Genomic DNA, 18,739 nt, shown 5'->3' with positions numbered 1-18,739 from the left:
GAGTGCATTGACCTCCCAGTGAACTGCACGGGGAGAAAAAAATAACCCGTCAGTTAGGAGTAGCTGCTATCTCACCCGTCATCACCGTTACCTGCGACGGTGGAGCTGACGGATCCCACCTGACGGCGGGCACGGCGCTGTCCCGGGGACTGAAGTGCTTTCCTCCTTCCAGCCGGGCTGGGTTTCAAGGGAGCAGCTGCCAGCATCGTCCCTGGGAGCCTCCCATCCCAGGGGACCCAGGTAGAGGAAAGCTACGCCGGGGACCCCAAAAAGGAGCGGGGATTCTGCAAAGCAACAGCCACAGACGCTGGTATTTGAGGTGGTTATAACAGCGGTTCATAAGCACCCTTTTTTCCAGCCAGAATTTGCCAACAGCCAAGGCAGTCTCCAACACGATGCTATTTAACACCGAGGCCACCGCTGCCACTGTGCTGACTCACAGAATTCAGACACATGGCTCCTTGTAGGCTTAAGAAAACCTGAATTTAGATGGATTGTTGATTACTGTCTGCCACTTCGGTAAAGCAGGTTACCGGAGATCTCAGCCTGAGCTGACAGCCCAGCCTTGCAGCGAGGACCCTCCTAGGACCTGCATCTCCTCCCCGCTTGGCTGGGGAGCGTGGAGATCACCGATGCTCGCCCCATCATTGTGGCGTTAGGCTTTGCAACAGCGGGTCTTGAGAACAAAGGTCCAGCAGCATATAGCAAATCCCAGGCAGAAAATTACAAACATCAACGTTTTTTATGCTGTTTCCCATCCAGGAACAGAGAACAACACGGAGTGTGCTGGGAACTGGGCCCAGGGAAGGGAAGAGGCCCGTGTGGAGCAGAGATGGCTCTCACTTAAAGATTATTTGAATTTTTAAAATCTTGACCTTATCAGCAGTTTGGTGTCCGGATTCTGAGAAAGCCTGAGTACATTTCCCAGCTCACTCTTATGGTTTCCCACCGCTCTGTTTCTAGGAGAGAAAATGCCACAGTAAAGAGGTAAAGCAAAGCGCTTGAGCCTACTTGCAGCACGCGAACTGGGGCTTCAGCTTTTGCAAAAGCCCTTTTGAAACTGCTCTGCTGACTCAAGGACCCCTGGTGAAGTCCCGAGATAGCCACAGCAAGCCTCGCTGAGAAACAGCAGCGGGACAAGGGCCGATGCACCGGCAGAAACGCTTTGGGATGCCACCAGTGTGTGTTTTGCAGCCATTAGATGCAAAGGGGCTTTGCAAGGCGCTCCGCTGCCTCGGCCTTCGGGAAGCCCAGCACCACAAAAAGGGACGTGCAGGTCCCTTGCCCCTCCAAGCAGCAGCCGAGCTCCGTGCAGGACAAGTCCCTACTGACTTTCTCTTGTGTTGGCATCTTCTTTTGCTAGAACCAGCCCTAAGATGACTAAAATAATGCAGTCAGAGCTGCCCTACCATGCTCCCTGGATGGACAGACCTGGATCTTAACAAACATAAACGCCTTCAACCTCCCAGCGTCTGCACCTCGCTCACTGCAACTCACCTATCTCAACGTAAAGGAGCACGAGCCTGCTGACATCTCCGAGTGCTATCCAAAAAAAAAAGCAAGCCAGCTCCACCATACTTTCTATGGTGAAAAGTACAAAGCAAATGATTTTGGCGCCAAAAGCCTCCCCTGCACCAGAGAGCAAGATACGAGCCGCTGGAAGAGCTCAACCCCACGCACAGGGACAAGGCATCTCCGACGTGCCCCAGCCACCCGAGCCCTGCCATTGCCACAGCAGCCCACCCTGTTTGCGTCGCCCGCGCTGCTATTTCAGGGCTGTTCTCCGGCCTGCCAAGGGCAGTGCTTCGGTTGCTACGATGACAGGGGTCTGTTTTCCACGTGTCCCCGTTCGCACCTGATGCTGAAAGGAGTTTGACCTTTCCTTTCCTTCCCTCCCCTCCCACAGCTCATTACCGACAGCAGGAGATGGCAAGGAGAATAAAGCCCGACGGCGGCGTGCGCTCCAGCAGAAGGAATTGGAGCCCAGCTTGAAAACACAGCTAATAAACTTGAAAGCCTGAGCCTATCTGAAGCCAGTTCCTCAATTTTTACGATAACCCAAAGTGTCGTTTGAGAAAAGCGCGGCCTCTCTGCAGCTGGGGCTCGGGGCAGAAGCATCTTCCCCCGCCAGCGCCGGGCAGAAGTGCCATTTACACCCCAAACCCACCAGCTGGACCAGTTTGCTTTGAGCCATCGGATATCTCTGCTCCAAAACCATGCTGCGCCCTTGCAATGATAAATAATCATCTAACTAGAGGCTGCTGAATCCCATCAGGATCAAGTGCATTTTCCTAGCATCTTTTATCCTCCCCATTTGTCTGAGTGAACTTTGTGCTTCCCCCATAGTGGTAGGAATTTCCTGCTTCCTGAGACAGCAGTAAATACTTAAATATGCTAAATCAGCTGCTGTGCTTTTACTCGTATTTTTAAGAACGGGTCCTTGGATGCTGCAAGAGCCGCCCCGCGCTGCCCATCGCCCGCGGCACCGCTCCCAGCCCGCCCTCGGTCCTCACCCCAGCACGGTCCGTTTTTAAGTCAAGTCTTGGCAACAAGCTATCAGCATTTTTCTGGTACCAGCAAATACCGCTGCGTTGGAGAGAATTCCCAATTCAGCAGGATTTCATGGAGCTTGAGAACAAAATCACTTCTTTTTTTTTTTTTTTTTTTTTTAAATAGAAATCTTTTTCCCTGTTGCTGCTCTGCTTCTAATTCTTAATTGGACAAGGCAGGTTCTTTCCTATTTCCAATAGGGCTGTGCAAAATTATGAGATCCATTAGCTTTGCAAAGAAAAAAAAGCCTTCTCAAATGATTTTCAAATTCTTCCTTGGAACACATGTGCTCTGTGGCAGGGTAATTTTGTTTAGGGTAATTCACTTGCGCTAATTTCCTGTAAGTCTTGCAAGATATATGACTATATTTTTTGGTTATTTTCCACATATATTCAGCACTAATTTCCCTCGGAGCAATATTTATGTGCAAAATATCCCCAGAGATGATGGAGGGTTTTGGGTTTTTTTTTTGTTTGCAGGAACAGTGGAAATGCCCGGTTGATCAGATCACCGGCTCGTTCAATTCAGCATTCATCTGAGCTAGCAGGGAGCTGTTATTCCAAAATACATAGATACTGCCTCAAACACAGTCCCAACTTTCCCCAAGGTCCTGAGCTCTCGGAATTGTAGTTCTAATTAGTCTGGGTGACTTCATTTCAGTAAATTGCTCATAACTGAAAAATGCTGTTTCTGTTAACCGCAAGCTGTTGGTGAGCAGGTTGAATGGCGGACATTAGGAGTTCAGGGAGATATTTAAGACGTATGTTTGAAATTAGTAAAATCTGAGGAGGAGGCAGATGCTCAGCACCCAGGAAAGAAGCAGCTTGCCTGGAGATGCAGAGGCAGGAGCAAAAAAGCTTCAGCCGCCGAGCTCAGAAGAAACCTGTGCCCTGGGAGGGGAGATCCCTTTGTTCAAATCTTCGCTCCTGGCCCCAAAAAGCTCAGCGGTCTCCCCACGATAGAGGCAGCAGGGCTGGAGACAGCTGCTGGGAACGACTCAGCCTGGCGCAGGAGCATCTCCTCCCGTGCACTGCCTTTCCATCACGCAGAATGGCTTTGCACGCTTCCCCACCGCTTTTCTTTTAAATCATGGATTCTTCTTCTCAATATAACCTCGCTTTCAGGTCGACACACGGTAAATATCTACTCTTTGCTTTTTTTGGTTCAGTTGCTGATCTACAAATCCCAGCTGGCCACCGAGCCCCCGTTATAATTTGCTTTCACCTCCAGGTGGAGCGTTTCGGTTGCTGTTGCAGGGCTGAGCCCCGCTCTCCCTCCCGGCTGCGCAGCCGCTGGCCGCGGGGCCTCAACTGGACACCAGGCCGCAAAGGAGGAAAAAAAAAAACCCCACCCAAGCCCAAATCCCAAACGCCGTCGCACACTTTGAGTCACCGTTTGCTAAGAGAGACGGACGGCGGCCGCGCGGTCCCTTGTCTTGGTGCACGGGACCACCCCTGCCTTGGCGTATGCGCAACGAGACCCACCACCGCCATCCCTTGATGGTCGCAGCAAGGGTGTTCTGCAAAGGGCTGGGTTTTGGGGATGTCCCAAGTAGGTGATGTGATGAAGGGACGCAGGTCTTGAGCACCTTCCCCGTGGCAGCGTCGACTCCCCGGCAGCAGAAAGTTTCGGAGTTTTGCTGGAGAAAGCGTCTTGTTCCAGGGTGGATTTTCACGCTCTGAGAGGTAGAACTGGAAAGCCGGTTGCAAGCCAGGAAGGAAAAAATTGCAAAACAGGAGTAGGGAGGAGGGGAGACCTGGATCAAAAACCACCCTCCTCACTTACAGGAAGGCAACTGGGAGAAAGCATGGTGTGGAAATGAATTTCCCAAAATAAAGGGAACTTAATGCTAACCAAAACACCCAGACACAGATGAACTTAATCATACTGAAGTGAGTGAAAGTCATTAAATAAACAGCAAAAGTCAAAGTGTTGAGATTGGGCATATATTTAGCTATCAGCTCTTAGGGAGAAAAAAATAAACAGGGGGAATTGCACAGCAAAAAGTTATCTGAAGCACTGAGACAAAGAGAAAAAACCAAATACGAGTCTTTGCTGTACACATAACGTACATAATGGCTCTTTCAGAAGGACGTGGGCAGGGGTTAGGAGCCGGTTAGGAAGGTAACACTGCAACGGCAGGGGGATTTCCAAGGCACTTTATATGCATTTGCCTTCTCTGATTTCTTATTCTTCTGCACCGTAGTCCCAACACCACCATAAAATTTTTTATGTTGACTGAGGTTGGTATAACTATTGATGGCCACGGGCTGGTCCTTGGCTGCTGGCTGACCCTTGCGTTTCATCTCCCATTATTGCAATTAGTTTCCCTAATTGCAAAGCGCGGTGGCTTGGGCGCACGAGTGTCTTCGTCAACCATTTGCAACTCTGCGGTATAAAATGGGATATAAATTTTTATACTTCTCCGGTTTTCCTTTCTATCAGCTTGGCAAGAGCCTGCATTTTTTAAACAGATGATCCAGGGTTCAGTTCCCGCTAATGAATTTCACGTTCGTTTTGTCGTTGCAAGAAAATCCGTACAAAAAGCGCACACAACTTTTCAGCCTTTGTGTAAAGCTGATGTCCTGGCAACCAGTTTGCACAGAGGGATCCTCACGCTGGCCTTGATGGCAGCGGGTGTTATTTGCAGCGCTCACCTGGCAGTCCTCTGTGTGCAAAGGTGTCCGTGAAACTTGTGGGACCCATAAAATTGGAATTGGCCGGTTAGTCATCTGGAGCTTTTGACCTCGAATCACTCTTCAGTCTCCTCGATGGGGAGTTTAACTGGTTTTAATAGGACACGTGCTGAATAAAGCACTTGAGCCAATCTTTTCTGTCACACCTGCACTACAGAAACATCTTTGCAAAGCGGGTAAGCAGAAGAGTAATTTTCCTGATATGAATAAGCAAGAACCCTTTACACATCCGAACGTGGTGTTCAGGAGGGGGGATGGATGCAGAATTGCTGCGGAGCCCCTTTAGGAAGGATCGTTCGTGGAGCAATCGCTTGGAAACGCGAGGGAATAAATCACCCTCTCTGAATCACAAGTCTATACCAAAGAGATACCTGGACTGCAAATGCACAAGCTCAGCAAAAGTAAATAAATAAAAACCAGAGCTAAAAATCACAGGTAAAACCACCCCAAGAGTCAATGGGGATGTGCATCTGACTCCCGCAGCTGCTTTTAGAAGTATTAACTCGAGCTCTTAATGCCAGCAAGAACTCTGCTGGGCCCTCTAGATTTTCCTGAGTCATGAGACGGTCAAGAAAACAGCCAGCCACTGGATGCTCATCAAACTCCATAGAAGAAACTGATAAAGCCGCTTATTCTATAGAGAATTCAAAACCAGAGCATACAAATTTCTGCTCCCAAAAACTTTTCGATGATTAGCTTTGATTAATGGCGCTGCCAGAGGATCATTCATCAGTATTAACTAACAACATCTTTTTCCACATTATTTCCAACTCCCTAGAAGCTGGAAAGTGAAATATGTTTCTCTTTTACGACATTCTCTTTACCCTGTTCCCATCTGCATACTGGTTTTGTGGTTTTTTACAGTTGCCCACGAGACCCGCTCAAATACAAGAGGGTCGGTGAAAACCTTTGCACAGCACATGCTGGTCCTCCGCTAACAGGCTGTGAGCATCTCTCTTCCATTTGTTATTGTAGGGTTGCGTAGGAGCACCCCTTACTGGCAGGCTGCTCAGTGTTGTTGAGCTTCTAGAGTGATTTTTTTCCCCCTCCCCAGGCTTTTTTTTTTCCCCCTACAGGAGAGAACTACCATAAAGTCCTGAATTTGGAAACCAGGCCATCGCAGCCTGCAGTGCTGGTTTTGCAAAGATATAGTACAAGATAAAATTAGGTCAGATTTTGGGCTGCAACAGCATCTTACCACCACCGAAGCCAAAGGGGGGGCAGAGCGTGTCCCACATGTGGAACCTTGAGCTCTGCGCTCTCCTAGAGCATCCAGGAAAACATGGAAACAAAGCACGGCGTCACACACACGCACGCAGCCTCGACGGCCAAGATATCCATGCTGCCCGAGGTATTCCCTGCTTCCCAAATGCAGGATTCGAGTGCTGGCTTTCACAGGCTGAACATTTGGGTTGCTACAGAGGAATTATTTTGGAAGGTGTAGCATAACTGTGGCTCACCCTGTAAGTAGCATCATGTCGTGAGAACATACACCTATGTAAGCAGGGAAGGGATGGTGCAACCTTTGTGGCTGCAGGAATCCGGGAGCAGCCAGAGGTGTCTGGGGTGTCTTCGAGCAAACAAAACCTCACGAGCAAAGTCCTGCCCCTAGTCCCAGGGCATGAGAGTACACCAGAGAAAATATTCGGCATTGTGTTTAGTGATTTACCAATTCAGGAGAAATAAGAGGCTATTTCCTTACCGTTACTTGACCGGGTCCACGCTCCAGCGGGCAGCAGCGTTGTTTAGGATGGCCTCGGCGTTAAGCTGTGCTCCCTCTCCCGCTCCAGTCCCAGCCCCTCACCTGCTGCCAGACACCTTTGGGAAGAAAAAAAAACATCAGGAGATTTTGTTAGCAAACAAATATCTGTGTTACTGCTTCTCTGTTTTTTTTTGCTAATTACTTTATGCGGGGATATTAGCAATAAAAACAGCAACTAGGGGAAAGCAACTAAGAAATTTTAGAAGAAAAAGCTGAAAGGCAGAGCAAACATCACTTGTGATAGCTGTGCTAATGTCTGCCCTCCAGGTACAGGGCTGGGAAGGACTTTCCGTCAAGCTACGTATCTTCTTCCAGCTGGGGTGATGCTGTGGATGGAGTTAGGGCCCCCTGTAGCCCCTAAAACTTTGGTTCTTTCTCCAAACACCTTCTAGGCTTTCTGGTTACCAGCCAGCCCCTTGGGAGAAGCAGCTCCTCCAGGCTTGGGGAGATGAAGCAGTGGGGACCCAAACTGCTCCTCTGCAACACCATCCTCCTGGTGCTAAATTTGAGCATTTCCAGGAAATCAGAGGAGGCAATGATCAACCTCAGGGAAAGGCGGGACTCTCCCCCCGATTCCTCCTCTTCCCTTGTTCCTCTCCAAACTCAAGTGGTGGAACAACCAGAGACCAGCTTGATGCATCTCCCATGGCAGCGTGTCCCCTGTCCCCAGCCTCCCCCATGGCAGACCTGCCCATGACAATGGGCAGAGGGGCCAAACTGCCCCCCGGCTGCAGCCTGCCATGGGTCAGCTTTCCACCGAGCCGCAGAGAGCAACCATCATTCTTCTGACAGCTTGGGGAGCTTTTCCAGACCGCTGGACTCGCTTTCTGTCACTGCAGATCGGAAAAAATCTCCAGTCATCCAAAAATGGATTCCAGCGGGCCCTCCAGGTAATTCTTAAACCTTGAGACAGGCCTGGAGAGTGATCGTTCCCCTCTTAATCCCCTAAAAACATCCATAGGAACGGCAAGCCGGCTTCCCCCGCACGTCTGCCCCTTCCCCCGGAGCCCCATCTCTCCCTGTTCGGAGTCGGACAGACAAAGGCTGCCTCGAATCTCAGTTTTCCCAAGAGTTTAGTTTCAGGTCAACGAGCCTATGAAGAATAATTGCATCGAAGGAATGGCACATGCCATCGTTGTGATGTGATGCGGCTCGAAGGGCTTTCCCCAGCTGATGCCAGCTCCTGGGCTATGTTGTTCCTCAACCGCCTGGATGCTGCCCTGTCCTGGAAATGCCAGGACCTCATCCAGGCACTGAAAGCTCAACTGGTGATCGTTCACTCCTTTTTCCACCAATATGCATTTATATTTATGTGTTAACATAATATATATTTATAATGTTTATAAACACACTCTATGTGTTTATTTATGTTTTGCATTAAGCAAGTATTAACGCAGATATCTCAACTATGCAGTAGGTAGATAGAGATTGCAATGGTAAGAAAAATAAAGCTAATTACCTGCTCCTTCAGTAACCATGCGTACCTGCTTCAGGCAGGCTCGTATATGCTTCAGGAGCAATTTTCAACAAACATACCCCAGCCCTTCCCAAAAACAAGCTGCCGGACAAACCCATCTCCTGCCAGGCCACCTCCGCTTTCCTTTTGGCCACCGGGCAGCATTCTCCGCCGCGGCACACACACGGACACCCTCCCACGATACCCTCCATCCCTTACTGACCAAAACTGCCAAAAACAAACCAAAAAGAAAGCAGCGCACGTGAACCAGAGGGATTGTGGCAGATGGGCAAAACTAGAAGCAGCTCTTTGTATATGTGCCCCTTTTTTTTTTTTTTGGCTAGAAAACGCTAGAAAATAAGGCCTTCTGTATCCAAATGGCCTCGTTTTGCTTCAAGTGTTTCCCATTTTTAAAGCCTGTCTGCAGCTGTGTATATAGTGCTCTATAAATATTTCATTGAGGCCGCAGCGCGAGCCCTCTCCTTCGAGTTCATCCTTCGACACTTCCTTTTCGCTCTTCAACGATGCTCAAGTAGGAGCTGACCCCGAGCTGTCAAACCTCCGGGCAGCGCAGACCAGGGAGGTAGAAGTGATGATAACAGCTAACGAGATCACGCAGTTATAATTTCTAGAGTTAGGATCATCACAATGCACCTTTTTTTCCCACAGATAGGCTGGAAACCAAACTGGAAAAGATATTTTTTTCTCCTTTTCTAATCATCAGCTCACTTGAATAATGGGAAGAAAGCACGATATCCTACCACCTCCTACCAACAACGGATATGGCAGTGTTTCTAGGGACTACTGTGTTGAAAATGAGGATCACAGGATACAAGGAAAGAGAAATTGGGTATCAGCCCTCCTCGAGCATCTCCTTAACTCTGCAGATGACTTGCTGGAACAAGTGCAAGCGCCATTTGAAATATCCCTTCTCCCAGCGCATCCGTTAGCGTTCACAGAGAAGGAGCGAGGGTTAGCGGAGTAAGGTTTCTCCTCCAAAAGCCTCTTTGGTGACCAAAATTCCCACCGGCACTGCTGGGAGTCCCCAAATTTAACATGGTGGTTTCTGTGCAGAATATTCCTCACCCCTTTTCTTCCACCCCTTAAGGACTTTGCTCTTCATTAACGTTAATATCACGCGTGCTCCTCCCTCTAGGACTGGATCAGTCCTTTGGTAGGTCTAAGTCAGCGCAAAGGATCCTGCCCAGTTTGTTTGCGCCCAATCCCAAGAAAAAAAACTAGGTCCTACATGAATAAAGAAAAGGAAAGAAGGAGAGAAACCATGACTCCAGCAGTTTTCACGGCATTCAGCCGGGTTGGAAACAGTGATGGCAATAATTGCCCGTAGCCTCCCAAAAACTGCTTGTCACAGATTTTCCGAACGCTGAAAAATACAGAGATATATACTTGTAAGTAACCACCAGACTCAATCAGCTCATCTTGACCAAGTACTCCACAATGACATTATTCCACAATGGCATAATCCTTAGAGAAAAACCACAGCATTCTTGGACCCCAAACAGAAACTCGACACACGTAATACCTAATACTAGAGTGTACTTTATACCCTGTTTTCCTATGAGTCATTTTCCATCCCACTATCTGTTGAAAAATGCTTTTTTGTTTATTTATTAAAGATTTTCTCAATGCCTTTATTGATGACAGAAGAAGGGAGCGAACGAGGCAGAGATTCGGCATCCCGGAGACCTGCCACTGAATCTGGCCTAACTAAAGCCATCTGCTTGGGACAGGAGCCGCAGCCACCGGACCTGCTGCCAAAATCAGATTTTAAAGGGACAGCGCTCGAGCTGGCAGGATGCAGACTGGGCTTTGCATTTTGAAACAAAGTCATGTTAAAAAAAAAAAAAATAAATAGAGAGACATGCTTTTTAATTTACTGGGAGGGACATGGGATGGAAGGACAAAGTTGTTTTGTTTTGACTGTCAAAGCCCAATTTTCTTGGCACAAATGGAAACACCCCCAGGCCTGTCTGGAAGAACCCGCGCTGGGCAGCTTTTCAGCCGGCGCAAGAAAACGGGCAAACGAAACCATGTACCAACCCAAAAAAGCGAAACTGGCTGGCCCAGCTCAATAGTCCGAGCAAAGGCTCGATTCAGCCCTTGCCTGTGCCAGCGTCCGCGCAGTGGGACCCATTTAAAGCCAGCAAGAGGCAGCTCAGCATCAGCCCTGCGGGTGCAAGGCGAAAGAAAGATAAACCACCCATTTATTTAATAAATACATTTAATTGTGCTATTTGATCAATCTTCATAATCTCAACAGCTCAAGCCTGAGCTGTGGGGGTTTATTTTCCAATTTAATCTTGGCAAGACCCATTTAAACACTATAAACTGAGTAGCAGCAGCATCTTGTGGGGATGTTGCAGGGAGCTGAAGGGCGCTGGATGGAGTCGGGGCTGCTGCGAGCTCGTACAAAGCCAGGCGAACACGGGGGTGCCCTAGCTCTGATAGCAACAGTCCCAATCTTCAAGAGATGTTTAACCAACTAAACCTCTTAATTTGGAGTTAGGGCACGCAACTCTGCTTCCTCAATCTGTTTTGGTGGCAAGCTACTTGGTCACTTGATGAATGGAAGGCTGACCTTTCCTTCCCTCCAAAAAAGAGCTCCAAGTCTTTGCTTACAGGTTATGCTGGGTTTTTGCTGAATGTTAGGACTTTCTAAAGGGAAAGAAGAAGAAAGGTCTGCAGGCAGGGGTCTTGGGCATGCTCCAGCTCTGGTTAGCCAAATCCAGCTGATGACTACGGAGAGGGACTCATCCTAGCTTCCTCCATCATGCTTGAGCTACACAAGACTGACAATCACCAGCCCACCGGCTGAACAGCCCAAATATCAGAGATCACCAAACAACACAACCTGTCTGTGTTAATGACTGATGAAACAAGCAACGACGTGTTCACGGTCTGCAGGAGATCAAGTTAACCGATGGTCGTGATCCATGCAATAAGCGCCATGAATCAAAGGACCCGCAGCAGATATGCTCGCCTCCCGGTGACGACCGTGCCACCGCCATGAAGGAGCACATTGTGTGGAGCTCTCGGCATATGGCGGGACTTGCTGTTCACATGAAAACTAATAATCACAGATCTAAAACAATAACATTAGGAATACCCTTGCTTCAAATAGAGGTTCTGTCTTGCCCAGCTTCAGCCAAATACAAAGAATAAACTCAAATATATGCATTTATGTACATGTATCGTAAATACATGACACAAGCAAGACAGCCAAGTCAGCTCTCCCGACCTATCTGCGGTGCTGACAGGAGATCCCTAGTGCAAATGTTACACGTTTGCCTGATATTAGTTCTTAAACAAAACGAGCAAAGGTCAAAACTAAGTTCCCGTAGGACGGCACATTTGCTGTCCAGATGGTAACAAAATATGAAGGCCTTTTCTGTGAGAAGAATGGACAAATAGACGCTCTGCAGCCCTAACGTCATTCTGACCTTCACGCTGTACGGTACACATATGCTTTTTCCCTTGGGCTTATGCATCAGAGATGGAGTTTGGGACTAGCAAAGCAGAGTGCAGGGAGGGTGCCTTATTCGTACGGTACCTGGTCTTGTATTGCACCAAGCCAATGAAGCTCACCCTATAGCTCAAGCACCTTCACAAAGCCCTGGTGCAAAGTTCAACCTTGGGCTGAAGCCCCTGTCTGCAGCACATGGGGTTTCATTTCCAATGTCTGGCACAACCCTAAAATTACTCAAGAGTAGTCTCTAAAAATAGGAGAAGCTCTGCTGGGGGAAGAAGAGAAAATAGACCCAAGGCTAGGATCAACATCAGTTTAACGATCTTTCTCAGGACCACCGGGTTGACTTGCTGCTTTCTAAAAAGCACACACAAAAAATTCTCATCTATTTGTCTCTCTTAGGAAGAAGCACCAAGACTCAGTAGAGCAGGTTGCCTTCAGCGGCAACAGCTTCCCACCCTTGAGCAAGATGCTTTAACTGGGGATTTCTGTTACAGTGGTGTTGCACAGAGACTGGAGAGCTTGCGAAGAGCTGCAAGAGGAGGATCACGGATCTAGGGAACGGTGTTGCAGGGACTTTTCCCATTGACCACTGGCACCAGAGTCATGCCCAAGCCATACCTGGCCATGCAGGAGAAGACAAGGAGAGGCAGAGCTCTTTGAGCCTCCAATCCTGCCATCAGCCAGTGGTTTGGTGACTGTGCTCCAGGTCCCACAACGGGGAAGACGCACATCGCAGCTTTATCCAGACCACAGAGCAGAACTCCCCCACGGAAAACACTGGGCGAAATCTCAAAGGAGAAAAAAACCCCAAAAAAACAACCCAACAGGGCCATGGCTCAGAGTCAAAGCGCCTGGGTCCTACGGTCCTGGAAGCAATACTGCAGACTGAAAGCTGCAACAATTCCCAGTTGTTTCTGTTTTGTTTTCTTGGCCTAATTTCTTTCAGGCTGTCAATAGCTGCATATCCTCTGCAGAGCCATGCATAAATCTAGTCAAATCCTGACTTATCCTAGAGCAAAGAAACATCCTTATTGTTATTCTAGCCAGGAATGCATGCATTTTTATTGGCCTGAGAAGTGCAATCAATACCCTCGGAGCAAAGGTACTCCCCACCTGCAACCTCCTCTTTCTCTGTCCCACAGAGAGATCAAGCTTTTTACAACCTGTTTTTTCCTAGGTTGAACCACCAGGTAAGAACGGAGGTCTCCCATGGCAGGAGGATCGTCGCGCTGCAGCTTTTGTATCTCGCTCCAAATACTGAAGCTAATGGAATGTGAAAACTATTACCCAGTCGCAGAGGAAAGCTAATTCTCCAGGACAGTCTGAAACATGCAAATACAACCATGATATTTGCCATTTGCAACACAATGGAAAATTGCTAATAAAAGTTCCTATTGTGTTGGGGATGTAATACTAACCGCATGGTATTTCTCTCTCCCTCCTCCCTCCCTTCCCTTTTGCAGCCAGGCAGCTAAAAATGGCTTCAAACTTCCCAGCTCAAATGCTCGAGGTCAAACAGTGATGCTGAAGCACCGGAATAAAGGGTTTGAAGACCATTGACTGCACAGCCCATTGCTCCCTTCCAGGCTCAGGGGTTGCAGTGCTCCCGCTCCGTGCTCAAAGCCCAGGAACGCTGCCTGCGACTCCGGCTTGAGGGTGGACCCCCCCAAAGCGTGGGAGGCTGTAGGACCCCCCTCTAGCCCCCAGTTAATGCCACCCCATGCTCTCAGCACCATGCCATGGGGTAAGCCTGGCCTCCCCCATCCCCAACATCTCCAAAACACCACGCCAGCACCGTCCTTCCCACCCTGCCGCTGAGCCGCAGCTCACATTGCCTCTGTCCCATGCAACGTGATACGAGACTTTTCCCCATCCTCATGGCTGTGACGGCACCTTGCTTTGGACACAGTTCTCCCTCCTCCTTCCCCCTAAAGGGAAAACGTATGCACGCACATATGCTGCGTTGACGTCTGCCTGCACCCTCGTCCCAGCCCCAGGAAAGGAAGCTCAGACATAAGAACTAAAAACTGGGCCAGTATTTTCAAGGCTGGATGCCTAGAGCAGGGCTCCTTGATCCGTCTTTCGGCACGGAGACAAACGACCTGATTGCTTTACAACCTGTGTGAGCACCTGCAGCTCCCGGCAGCCTCCTCCTTAAAGGGGGTCGGCGCTTGCCGGGATGCCAAAGGAGGGATCGAAAACCTGACTCCGGGCTCCCTGCTTTGAGAGCTGTGAGTTTTCCCAAGGGCCCTTCCAACTCTGACTCATTTCCTTCCTCCCCAAGCTTTTAGGCTCAAGCAATGAAGTGGCAGCAGCAGGACAGGGGTCAAGGAGGCGAAAGGAGGCAAGCGCAGCTCACGCCTCTGCCCTGCTTCGTTGGAAGGGCGCTTGCCTCTTCCACTTTGTGCTTTTCCCCACACCAGCACTTTCTCCTACCAACATCTCACACCCCAGAGCATCAGCATCTCCGTTCTGCCCCAGCCGCTCCTCCGGCCCTTCCGCGGGAAGAAAGGGGAGGATTAAACCCTGGTGCACACAAGATGCAAAACCCAACGCAGAACCTCAGATCTCAACAGGCTGCGGGAAAAACACTCGTTACAGGGCAATCGAGGGCAATTACGAGATTTCAGCTGAAACCAGTGGCTTCAGCGTTTCACTGAGGCAGCCAAATGGCTGTATTTCTGTGTATTTGTTAGTAATCTCATTATTTACAGGACCCATGTGCTCTCTATTACCTTCCATATTCCAGTATTGAAGGGACATCTGAGGCTGGTTAGCCTGTTTGTAACGGGTCCATCTTCAGCTTTTTGGTATTTCCTGGTTGGCACGCAACCAAATCAACACGCTCCTCTTTCCACTTAAAAAAGAGTCCCTCCAAGGGACTGCGCTAAGCAATTACCTCCTTCAGCAATTCCTAACGCACAAGCTGCCTTGGGACTTCATAGGTTTTAGGAAAAAAACCCAAAAACTCAAAACTGAAAAACAACAACAAACCTCCTTGACTCCCATAGTTGTCCACTGGTGAGTGCAGGCAAGGAAAATCGTTTGGGGATTAGGAATATTTCAAATAAGGAGGTATTTCAGGGTTCTGCTCAGGCTGGTGGTGATTTTTAGGAGGATCGGAGAGCTAGCTGCAGATGTCAGCTGTACATCTGCAAGCAGAGGACGCGCTGCCGGCACCTCAACCTCTTCCACTCCCTTTTCCCCTTAACTTGCAGCTGATGGGGGCTCAGATAGAAGAAGCTACATGAAGCAGCAATATCCCTTCCTGGATGCTGAAGGCATCTGCTCCAGCTGATTTAAGAAGCAGCAGTCTGAAAACCAAGTGGTATTTGCAACTCTCTCTCCTGTGCCTCGTGAGTATTACCGCTCCATGAGGTGCAGGTTTGCTTTCCCTGCTGGCATTCCTATGTTTCATGGTGCTGGTGTTTAGCACATCTTTGCTTACAGCATGTTTCTTTTGCCCTGGGAATCTCAGCCTGGGTTCCCCATCTGGTACTTTCCAGGAGATGAAGTTTGGGGAGGGTTTCCAAGCTGTTGGGTTCAGGCAGAGCAAGTGACTCGCTGATGGCTCCAGCACAAGGTGGTGACCCAGCCTCAGCCCCAAACAGGCACCCTCAGCTTGGCTGCCTCATGCCCACTCCTACCCAGCACAAAACCTGGGCAGCAAACGTGCTCCTTTCCTGACCTCACCATCCCCTGAAGCTGGTCCCACGGAGCAGCCCACCCTACCATCAACCAAACAAGTGGAAATCCTTTGAACACAATGTGGACAGCTTAGGAGGCTTATTTCTGCAAATGACATTATGAGACCAACACGCTGATTTCTCTTCTAAATACATGTCCATGCGCACCCGTGTGAATAAGAGATATGTTTTGGGACAGTTTGCACACCACAATTATCAACAGAACCAGTAGCATGTAGTGAGTCAGATTAAATTCTTCTCCAGGGCAGCCAAAGACGGTCACAGCTAGGATCCAGAGGTTGACCATGCCAGGTCCAAAACTCCCTGTTAGAAAAGAGCCTGCCCCGTCTTGCCCTGTCCCCTTGAGAGATGAAACCACGCTTGTTGCCTCCTGCAGGGAGAGGAAAGCCGTCGGGACGCGCGGGTGGCAGGGCGTGCCGGAAAAGCTTAGTTGCTCTTCTCGTACTTGGAGTCGAGGGAATCGAAGGGACAATTCCCAGGCAGCCGTGATGGGCATCTGCAGAGATGCTAACACAGATCGCGCCCTTCCTCCGCCCCACCGTGGACTCCCAAGAGCGGCTAAAAGCCCTGCAAACCTGATCCCTGACAAGCCTGCCTCTGTCCTTCCCAGAAGCCACCTTCAACGTTGTGACCTTACGCATCGTGGAGGTTATGACTGCCAGCCAGGATCCAGCTTAGCACGTGCCCATCAGCTGGATGCGGACAGGACCATCACAAGCTGCAGCTCGTGACCACCTTTGTTGCTGCCAGATCCCGCCGGCACAGCTAGATAGGCAGATTTGCTGGCATTTCTAACTTCTCTGAGGTTCACGGGTGGCCCAGAATATGACAAAATATTGAGTTGTTAGCAAAGCAAAGAGATTTGGGCTGGAGTTCCTGTGTAAAACTGCCAGATGTGTCGCTTTTACTCAGAGCTGAATTGGCAAATCATCGCCGCTGGGGAAAAAGCTGGAGGGGAAGGAAAGGAAATCAAACCATTTCCCAAGTCACCTGTTTTCTTTATGCCAGCGCTGCCAGCTTCGTACCGAAAAGCACAGCCTGCAGATTTAACTTCTGCTAAACGGGATCCCTTCTCCACTCCTCCACTCCTTCTCCCACTCCCTTTGCATCCCTTGCCTTGAGCCATTCCCAGGCATTTCTCACCTAATTATTTATTATCCCTAATGAACGTTCTCATGCATCCACCCCTTTCCTCATCTGTAGCTGGTTTTAATCGGGCAGCTCCGTCCTCGGCGGCGAGAAGTTGTGCAATCTTTTGCACGCATCTGCCACCAGCCCTGCTCCACCTCGACTGCTATTTATTTTAATCCCAAACAATGAGTCTTGAGGACTTTCTCTGGTCTGGCTATTCAGGGAGAAGTGTCAGTCACTGCAGAGGGAGAGAGGGACCTCACCGAGATAATGTTCCAAGCTGATGCTTAATCAACATGATGGCCTCATTAACAGCACAACCCAGATAACGCAATCCTTGCAGCTCTGGCATTCCTCCTTGCTGAGCAGGCGCATAATAAATCAAGAAGAGATTTAGTGGGAAAGAAAAGCCCTGCTCCATTCCCGTGTGCTCTAGTGGTACAGCTTTCCACCCCAAAGGCCCCAGAACTTCTGCTGGGATGGAGTAACTGGCGATAACCAACACCTCCTGCAAACGCTTCCCTGACTCCCAAGGCACCGGTCCCCAGCTGGACCCCTTGGGCTCCTGCCGACGGTGAAGGCAGCAGTTAATCCTGCAATGGGCAGCTGGAAATCCATGGCAGCCATTGGCAGAGATGCTACAATCAATTCTCCCTCAGTAAAATCAGCCCCAGAAATTCCCCCAACATCAGTCGGCTGCTTTGGAAAGCTGTGCTCTGCTTTCCCTTTCCACTGTTTGGAGCCTCAAACCTGATATGGGGCAAGGAAGATTTTGGCCTATTTTTTCCCTCCTTCTTGGGTCTCTTTGCTTGCCTGTGATCGTAATCTGAGCTCCTGCCTCGCAGGAGGCAGACAAACAGGGCTGCACCGCTCGCAAGCCAGCCTGAAACCCACAGTGTCCTCGCCCCAGAGAAGCGCTCCATGTGAAGCCGGCTCAGCGTGTGAGCCGTGCTCCCGGGAGCACATCCATTCACTTGAGAGCCTAAATGGAAACCCTTTGAAAACGGTGGGAACAAAAGGGGCATAGATCGGTCCTTGGTGCTGCAGAATGGAGCTCTGCCTGGCAGCCGCCCATCCCACAGGAAAAAAAAAAATTCCACAATGTCTGTTTATTTTCCATTCATCCTTTCTACGTAGCCTATGCCGTGTGCTCGCCTTATGAAGGAGCAAGAAGATGAATTCAGGCACATTATGGACAACTTCCCTCACCCCACAAATGCCCGCAGCCTCCTGACGCTGCTGGCACCCACTCAGGGCTAAGAGATGAAGAACTGACCCAAGGCAGAGAATTGTCTTCTCCTCGTAGCCCCAGGTCTCCTGGAAATATCACAGGGAGGATTACAGCTTGCCACTATCCCCGCAGAGGCTGGAGAAGTTCAAGGGAGAGGGATGGAGGAAAAGGCCAAGAAGCAATCCAACAGCACAGCAAGTTTTCATTAAGACTGACTTCAGATTTGGCTTTCATGCACTTCTCAGATCCAGGCTGCTTCGCATAAAAGGACAGTTTTTACCCCAGTGAACATCATGGTTTAGATTTACATCAAGGCTTTTGGTTTGAGTCTGTTTTGCCTGCTGTGGGAATTTATGGGTAACTAATTTTTCCTTGGGAGCTCTGGAGATGATGGAGTCCCTTTCCAAAAAAGCCAGCCGCATACTTGTTGGGATCTCACCTTGCACTTGGCGGCTGGAGGAATTTGACTGCATCTACCTGACATCAGGAAAAAATCCATGTGGTTTGGATTCAGAGGAACAGTCGAGAATTTTGAAAGCGGAGGACACAAAGAGTCCCACAGACAAAAACCACTAACATTCAAACAGCCTCATGTCAAATGCCTTGGTGCTGCTCTCATGTTCCCCAGCACAAGGCTCTGTTGAGTCTCTTGATCTATTTGAAGGCAGGCGGTGGCTCATGCAGACCAGCCAACGCGGCTCCCTCAACAGACCTAT

At 49.4% G+C, this 18,739-nt stretch overlaps 1 long non-coding RNA gene across 1 annotated transcript in view; it reads right to left on the bottom strand.

Moving 5' to 3' along the window:
• The window catches only part of LOC148051077 (uncharacterized), a 72,747-nt gene extending 65,739 nt beyond the window's left edge, over positions 1-7,008 (bottom strand). Inside the window, exon 1 of the long non-coding RNA XR_015700610.1 lies at positions 6,949-7,008. This is a non-coding gene — a long non-coding RNA (uncharacterized LOC148051077). The remainder of the gene's footprint in view (positions 1-6,948) is intronic.
• Between the last annotated feature and the right edge of the window lie 11,731 nt (positions 7,009-18,739).

Source organism: Nipponia nippon, unplaced genomic scaffold, assembly GCF_047370975.1.
Source record: "Nipponia nippon isolate SJK-2023a ecotype South Korea unplaced genomic scaffold, ASM4737097v1 scaffold_7, whole genome shotgun sequence".
NCBI classification, from domain to species: Eukaryota; Metazoa; Chordata; class Aves; order Pelecaniformes; family Threskiornithidae; genus Nipponia; species Nipponia nippon.
The sequence above is the reverse complement of the archived record's forward strand: the minus strand, read 5'-3'. Positions and strand labels throughout refer to the sequence as shown.